Genomic DNA, 8,589 nt, shown 5'->3' with positions numbered 1-8,589 from the left:
TCTGGTGTTATACCATGTTCACCCCTGTTGTTTGACTCTGAGGTTCTGGTGTTATACCATGTTCACCCCTGTTGTTTGACTCTGAGGTTCTGGTGTTATACCATGTTCACCCCTGTTGTTTGACTGGTGTTCTGGTGTTATACCATGTTCACCCCTGTTGTTTGACTCTGAGGTTCTGGTGTTATACCATGTTCACCCCTGTTGTTTGACTGGTGTTCTGGTGTTATACCATGTTCACCCCTGTTGTTTGACTCTGAGGTTCTGGTGTTATACCATGTTCACCCCTGTTGTTTGACTGGTGTTCTGGTGTTATACCAAGTTCACCCCTGTTGTTTGACTCTGAGGTTCTGGTGTTATACCATGTTCACCCCTGTTGTTTGACTCTGAGGTTCTGGTGTTATACCATGTTCACCCCTGTTGTTTGACTGGTGTTCTGGTGTTATACCATGTTCACCCCTGTTGTTTGACTCTGAGGTTCTGGTGTTATACCATGTTCACCCCTGTTGTTTGACTGGTGTTCTGGTGTTATACCATGTTCACCCCTGTTGTTTGACTCCGAGGTTCTGGTGTTATACCATGTTCACCCCTGTTGTTTGACTGGTGTTCTGGTGTTATACCATGTTCACCCCTGTTGTTTGACTCTGAGGTTCTGGTGTTATACCATGTTCACCCCTGTTGTTTGACTGGTGTTCTGGTGTTATACCATGTTCACCCCTGTTGTTTGACTCTGTGGTTCTGGTGTTATACCATGTTCACCCCTGTTGTTTGACTGGTGTTCTGGTGTTATACCATGTTCACCCCTGTTGTTTGACTTTGAGGTTCTGGTGTTATACCATGTTCACCCCTGTTGTTTGACTCTGAGGTTCTGGTGTTATACCATGTTCACCCCTGTTGTTTGACTGGTGTTCTGGTGTTATACCAAGTTCACCCCTGTTGTTTGACTCTGAGGTTCTGGTGTTATACCATGTTCACCCCTGTTGTTTGACTCTGAGGTTCTGGTGTTATACCATGTTCACCCCTGTTGTTTGACACTGAGGTTCTGGTGTTATACCATGTTCACCCCTGTTGTTTGACTGGTGTTCTGGTGTTATACCATGTTCAACCCTGTTGTTTGACTTGTGTTCTGGTGTTATACCATGTTCACCCCTGTTGTTTGACTCTGAGGTTCTGGTGTTATACCATGTTCACCCCTGTTGTTTGACTGGTGTTCTGGTGTTATACCATGTTCACCCCTGTTGTTTGACTCTGAGGTTCTGGTGTTATACCATGTTCACCCCTGTTGTTTGACTGGTGTTCTGGTGTTATACCATGTTCACCCTTGTTGTTTGACTCTGAGGTTCTGGTGTTATACCATGTTCACCCCTGTTGTTTGACTGGTGTTCTGGTGTTATACCATGTTCACCCCTGTTGTTTGACTCTGAGGTTCTGGTGTTATACCATGTTCACCCCTGTTGTTTGACTGGTGTTCTGGTGTTATACCATGTTCACCCTTGTTGTTTGACTCTGAGGTTCTGGTGTTATACCATGTTCACCCCTGTTGTTTGACTGGTGTTCTGGTGTTATACCATGTTCACCCCTGTTGTTTGACTCTGAGGTTCTGGTGTTATACCATGTTCACCCCTGTTGTTTGACTGGTGTTCTGGTGTTATACCATGTTCACCCCTGTTGTTTGACTCTGAGGTTCTGGTGTTATACCATGTTCACCCCTGTTGTTTGACTGGTGTTCTGGTGTTATACCACGTTCACCCCTGTTGTTTGACTCTGAGGTTCTGGTGTTATACCATGTTCACCCCTGTTGTTTGACTGGTGTTCTGGTGTTATACCAAGTTCACCCCTGTTGTTTGACTCTGAGGTTCTGGTGTTATACCATGTTCACCCCTGTTGTTTGACTGGTGTTCTGGTGTTATACCATGTTCACCCCTGTTGTTTGACTGGTGTTCTGGTGTTATACCATGTTCACCCCTGTTGTTTGACTCTGAGGTTCTGGTGTTATACCAAGTTCACCCCTGTTGTTTGACTGGTGTTCTGGTGTTATACCATGTTCACCCCTGTTGTTTGACTCTGAGGTTCTGGTGTTATACCAAGTTCACCCCTGTTGTTTGACTTTCCAGATGCCCCAACCATCCCAGAAATTGTTTTCATTTGTGCCATTACTACATCAAAGCCAAACACACACACAAACAAGGACAATCCCGCACACACACTTAATCTTTTACTTTTATGTAAGAGGAAAGTGAAATGAATGCAAAATAGCCTATACACCATCATGTGCAATATTTGGTTATACTATATTGACTATACAACATTGGCTATACAACTTCGGTTATACACATCATGGTGGAAAAAATAATCGTGTACACAGCGTAGCGTATATTTAAGGCCATAAAGGGAAGTAAATGCTACAAGTGAAACATAAAATGTTATTCTTCAGTTGTATCCCCTTAGTTATAAAAATGCTTACACAATGTACACATGGTTAATACCAGGGGCGGAACTACAGTGCCGCCAGACCCCGCAATGCGGGGGGGCCCAGACCGATTGGGGGCCCAAAGATCCTGGCTAAATTATTTTTAAAAAAAATTAAAAAAAAAAAAAATTAGGTGGAGGTCGAGTTATCTTTCTTCTACAGTTACAAACAAACACGATAGTCGGCAAACGTCTTTGATAAAAATGCACAGACTATATAGCTCGAGAGACCGCCAGACATAAAGTCAACTTCAAAGACGCAGCCTACCGTTCTTTTTAGTGGCGTCGATTAAGAGAACAAAAAAGCATTGTTATATTGTTTACATTATTAAAATACATATCTATGATTGTGTGTTTAAACTACTGGCCTGAATTCTACAAAAAATATAATTATTTATTTCGATCTCGTACATTTATAATTGCGTTCATTTTTACTTTAACAACTGTATCAATAAACTTGTAAAAGTTTAAGTTATCTCCCTTCAGCGAAGCATCTGAAATTTGACTGTGCCGGTACACTTTGAAATCGGGCTGGGGAAATGTTGCGGCGACTATCCTGGTCTTCTAGACGACCGGAAAAAGTCGGCACTATTGATGTAGATGTTCATCGGCGCTTTCTTGTCCCCTTCCAATGAACCTTCCCAACTCTCTCCCCTGCCCCCTCTCACCCCTACCCCTCACCTCTACCCCTCACCACACCCTTACTCTTACAATAAGATGTAATGCATAGATTAACGAACCGTCTATGAACTACTGAACTGTAAACTGACCACTCCTGCACATTTTGTTAAAGACACTAGTCAGTAGTTGTTCATTTACCTGATGAACAGGGGCGGAACTACAGTCCCGCCAGTCCCCGCAATGCGCGGGGGGGGGGGGGGGGGGGGGGCAGGCCGTTTACGGGCCCACCCACGGCTGACCAAAATTAATATTTTTTAAAATTTTGAATTTAATTTTCGTGCATTTTTGCCTTAATATTTGGTTTGTAAAAGAAAAACACTAGCTGCGGTACGATTATCTTTATTTTACAGTCACTATACCACGCTCTTCCGCAACAGATAAAATCCATTACACAAACTACAGTGTAAAATATAGGCAACTCTTCAAATTTGAATGACTTCTTTGACTCGTTGCCCCCCACCTCTTTAATAGCTAAATAGAGGACACGTAACTGTTTAACCGATCCTCCAAAGTGTACTGTCGCGGATTAGGCAGGGGATGGGGACCAAAAAGGGGGTTCAAAAATTGTCGATTTTTTTTTTACATATTTTAAACAGTTATTAATAGTTGTATTTTTTAACCATTGTCAAGGCCGAGTTCTATTTCCCTACAATCAAACACACGCTGTCGTCGGCAAAATTCTTTTTAAAAAACAACAAAGTCCATAGCACGAAAAGCCGCTACATATGAAGTGGGCTTTCGTCTTTGCGGCATTGGCAAGGGACCCGAAATCCATTGTACATTTTTCAATGTTAATGTGTTTGTGATAGTGGTTGAATTTGTATCTTGCATCCTACAAATAATAAAAAAATAATATAATACTATACTAGAAACTTCAGTTTTATATACGTTTACTTGTTTTTGCTTTTACGAGAAATATCATAGTAAACTTTTAAAGTCTATACTTGGAATAATCTCCCCTGAGTAAGTTTTACAATGGGCGATGCTGACGTACATAGATCAAGGCGTTTTGTTGTCGCTTTCAAGTTTTTTTTCCCGAGCCGACCCCTATCCCACCCCTCTTTCTCAACCTCACAAGTATCGAGGAGATAAATGTATCGTTTATGAACTACTTCCTAACCGTACGATTCAACACTTCAGCACATTTTGTCAGACACTAGACAGCACTAGATCTAGATCTAGTCCACAGATATTAATTTACTTTCATAGTATTAGGCACATCTAATTCACAAAACAGGGCAGGTAAGATTATTTTTATATAATTATTTAGAAATTAATTACGTTTAGAATTAATTGAACATTATTAATAGTCAATTACTATTTATAAATGACGTCATTGAGGTGGGGGTGTGTGAGGGTCTGGCTTTTTGTTAGTCCCCCCCCCCCCTCCCCTAAATCAGAAGGTTATCCAACGCGTGACCTGGCCACATACAGTTGTACATGTGAAAAACATTTTTCTGTCTATTTTGCATTACTGCATCATTCACCCAATCGCCATGAAAACTTGGGAAGCTGTTGAGTACAGCCCCGCAAAAGTTTCTGTCATAGGCCTAACATTTGTACATATTGGAGTGGGGACTCCTAACGGAAATATGTGATTTAGCGCCCCGTGATCCTGCATAAACGGATGAGGTTACTACTTGAATACAACCGGCGTCAGTGTCATCCTGAGCGTATCACATATGAGCAAGTTGGCCCCCCACAGACAGTCGTTTAAAAGTTCCCACAACACTAGGAATAAGTCTCGCTACAACACTCGATGACTAAATCTAATTAGGTGTCGCACCAATGTTTCTACAAGGGTAAACTGTTTTCGGGGGAGGGGAGGAGGGGGAGCTCTGCCGGAAGAAACAATGTGTTGCACCCATCACCCGTGCAGTAATGTAACCGGTAGCTCCAAGAGCCCCGTGACTCCCCTGACACCTGGGTCGTCGCCGAGGGACTTACAGCATGCCTTGGCGTGTCTAGTTGGTAGTGTGGACAAACCCGCGCCCTAAGATCCAAGAAATGAACTGCCGACATTGTTAACATTTAATTCAATTTCTGGAAAACAGGGCACACGGTTGGTAACATTTTGATGAAAGCCTCATAAAAACCGGCGTCAGTTTGGAGTGTTGGACTAGATTTAGAGAGTCCGTGCTTCTCACATGGAAAACTGAATGGGGCCAGCTCGTGTGTTGGAAAACCTCTGATTTATTCGGGTACCGGATACATTTTTTTTAAAATTTAGTGCGACCTTTGTTTTCCATATATATATATATTATATATATATATATATATATATATATATATATATATATATATATATATATATATATATATATATATATATATATATATATATATATATATATATATATATAGAGGGCCCAAAAAAAAATTCTGCGGGGGGGCCTTTTTTTTCTAGTTCCGCCACTGGTTAATACAATGATACATTTTCGTATTATGTAATATGTGAAAGATCCCTTTATAACATGTGAAAGATCCCTTTATAATATGTGAAAGATCCCTTTATAAAATGTGAAAGATCCCTTTATAATATGTGAAAGATCCCTTTATAATATGTGAAAGATCCCTTTATAATATGTGAAAGATCCTTTCAGCCAGACCAAGCCAGATCTGTATTTTCATTCAAAGTTTATTTGGCAGGAAACAGTTTAGGCAAAGGTTAATGTGGCACTTGCTTTGCTTAAGTGCCATTCTTGCAAGATCGTTGAAATAACACTACAAATGTACTGCAGATCTTGCCGCCAAAAAGATTCGATATTAAGTCTGCGATTTTTCGACATTTAACAATCTCAAATAACAGGAAGACCGGATGTAGTGTAGTTCATCTTCGAACCTGACGGTCCATCGGGCAAACGAAGTAGAGTTCTTCTGTTTCTGTGACCACGGCATATGAAAAGATAGTTTGGTCAGCACTATGCTCAGCCGCCACTACTTTCCCTCATGTGAATTCGCTACCTATCAAGGACTTTTACTGACTCGAACCAGGATTCGGACTCGAATCTTTCGGGTTAGTAGTCTATCGCTCTAACGCTAGGGCACGCCGTCCCAACAAAAATTCAAAGTTAACAAATATTTTATGTTATGCTGAAATTTGTGTGCGCTGAGTTCCTTCCCATTTCCAAACTTGAAGAAAACTAAGTTGACTCTAAGCTACACAGACACGCCCACAAAATGTAGACGCCCAGGAGACACTCACGGCAGGTGACGCCATAAATGTATGAGCCCACGAAAGCTGACGCACACAACGTACAAACGCCCATGCATTCAGTAATCAGTCTTCAAAGGACTGCTATACAGTATATTTTAATCCACAATCTATGACTTGTAATTGGTTCACCCTAAAGCCTACACAGACGTACAGCAAAACAAACTCTCAAGAAGCTGATCTAGACAGGATGAAGTCGCTGTATCTCATCGTTGTTTGTTTATTACTGGTTATGTTTTGTCTGTTGAAAAATGCTGGTAAGTCTGAGGATATTTCACCTTTTTAGATTTACACACTTTTTCAAGTACAATTATACATATCCCGTCCTACACGTTGACAAGTTTGTACAATAGACAACTAACCAAATTGTTTTCTACGTAAAAAAGCAAATTTCAATTTCTTGCACTATTTGTATTCAAGCACGTTTCTTCTACAAAATTAAAAAAAAACAACTTAACATTTTCAACATTCAAAATTGAGCCCTACCAACAAAAGACCTCATTTTGGTGAAATTATTTGAAAATTTAAAACACTAAAGTGAATTATTTACTAGATGACTTCCAAATTGTGTATTCTTTAAATAAAACTATTTTAATACTAAGTAAATAGGAATCAAGAATTGCATGATTTATATAAGGTTTTGCTGACTCTTTACTCTATTGCGTCAACGGGGTCTGCTTTTCACCTATTATTATCAGGGGTCTGATTATGTCCAATTATTGAACGGGGTCTGATTATGTCCAATTATTGAACGGGGTCTGATTATGTCCAATTATTGAACGGGGTCTGGTTATGTCCGATTATTGAACGGGGTCTGATTATGTCCGATTATTTAACGGGGTCTGGTTATGTCCAATTATTGAACGGGGTCTGATTATGTCCGATTATTGAACGGGGTCTGATTATGTCCGATTATTTAACGGGGTCTGATTATGTCCAATTATTGAACGGGGGTCTGATTATGTCCAATTATTGAACGGGGGTCTAAATTATATCTAATTATTCAAAGAGGTCTAGTTATGGCTTTATATTGCCTTAAGGAGAGTATTGTGAAGATGGGGTTGGGTTGCCTTGTGTACAACGGCTATGGCCTTATTGTATGTGGCATGCTGGATACGCACTAAAACTGAATAAGTATTTCGTCTAAAAGCCCGGACAGTAACGCTACACAGATGGCGCTGATTAACACGCTTTGTTTCTTTAAACTTTCCAGATGGGTTTTGTGTAGGAAAAAACGGCAACGTGTACGGCCACATAGATCCCATGGACGACGATTGTATATGCTGGTTCAACATACCATGGTGTTAACCTATTAATAAATAATTGTCATTGTGAAACCAAAATAAAGCACATGGAAAAAAGGGCGAATTGTCTTTTTTTTAGTGTAAAATTTCCGGCTGTCTGTTTGCAACTATCCTGCTGAGTATCAATAATTCTACCCACGTAAACAAACAAAAATACAAACGAATACATACACGGGAACACAATCGTCTTCACGTTAACGTAGCATCATCTATCACATGTAGGGTTACAGATTTGTACTCACACATTCACAAATATTACTGTCTCACACACATGTTACACAAATACACACACATATTACACACATACACACATATATTACACACATACACACATATATTACACACATACACACATAGTCTCACATAAGGCACACACAAGTATAAACACACACATGCATATTCACACACATTCACACACATTACAAACACCGGCACACACACACCCCACACATTAACACGCCCGCAAAATGAAGACGCCCAGGACAGGGGACGCCCATAAATATATGAGCCCACGAAATGTGACGCCAAAAACGGACGACGCCCATGCATAAAGTAATCATTCTTTAAATGACCGCCATACAGTATATTTTAATCCACAATCAACATCCCATTTATCTCATTGACTTGTAAATTGTTCACCCTAAAGCCTACACAGACGTACAGCAAAACAAACTCTCAAGAAGCTGATCTAGACAGGATGAAGTCGCTATATCTCATCGTTGTTTGTGTTTTACTGGTTATGTTTTGTCTGTTGAAAGATGCTGGTAAGTCGGAGGATATATCACCTTATCAAATTTACACACTTTTTCAAGTACAATTATACATATCCCGCCCGACACGTTGACAAGTTTGTACAATAGACGACTGATCAAAATTGTTTTCTACTTAAAAACGCAAATTTCAATTTCTTGCACTATTTGTATT

This window comes from Physella acuta, unplaced genomic scaffold, assembly GCF_028476545.2.
Source record: "Physella acuta isolate Inbredline_101_S28 unplaced genomic scaffold, ASM2847654v3 ptg000180l, whole genome shotgun sequence".
NCBI classification, from domain to species: domain Eukaryota; kingdom Metazoa; phylum Mollusca; class Gastropoda; family Physidae; genus Physella; species Physella acuta.
Note: the sequence above shows the minus strand (reverse complement) of the source record.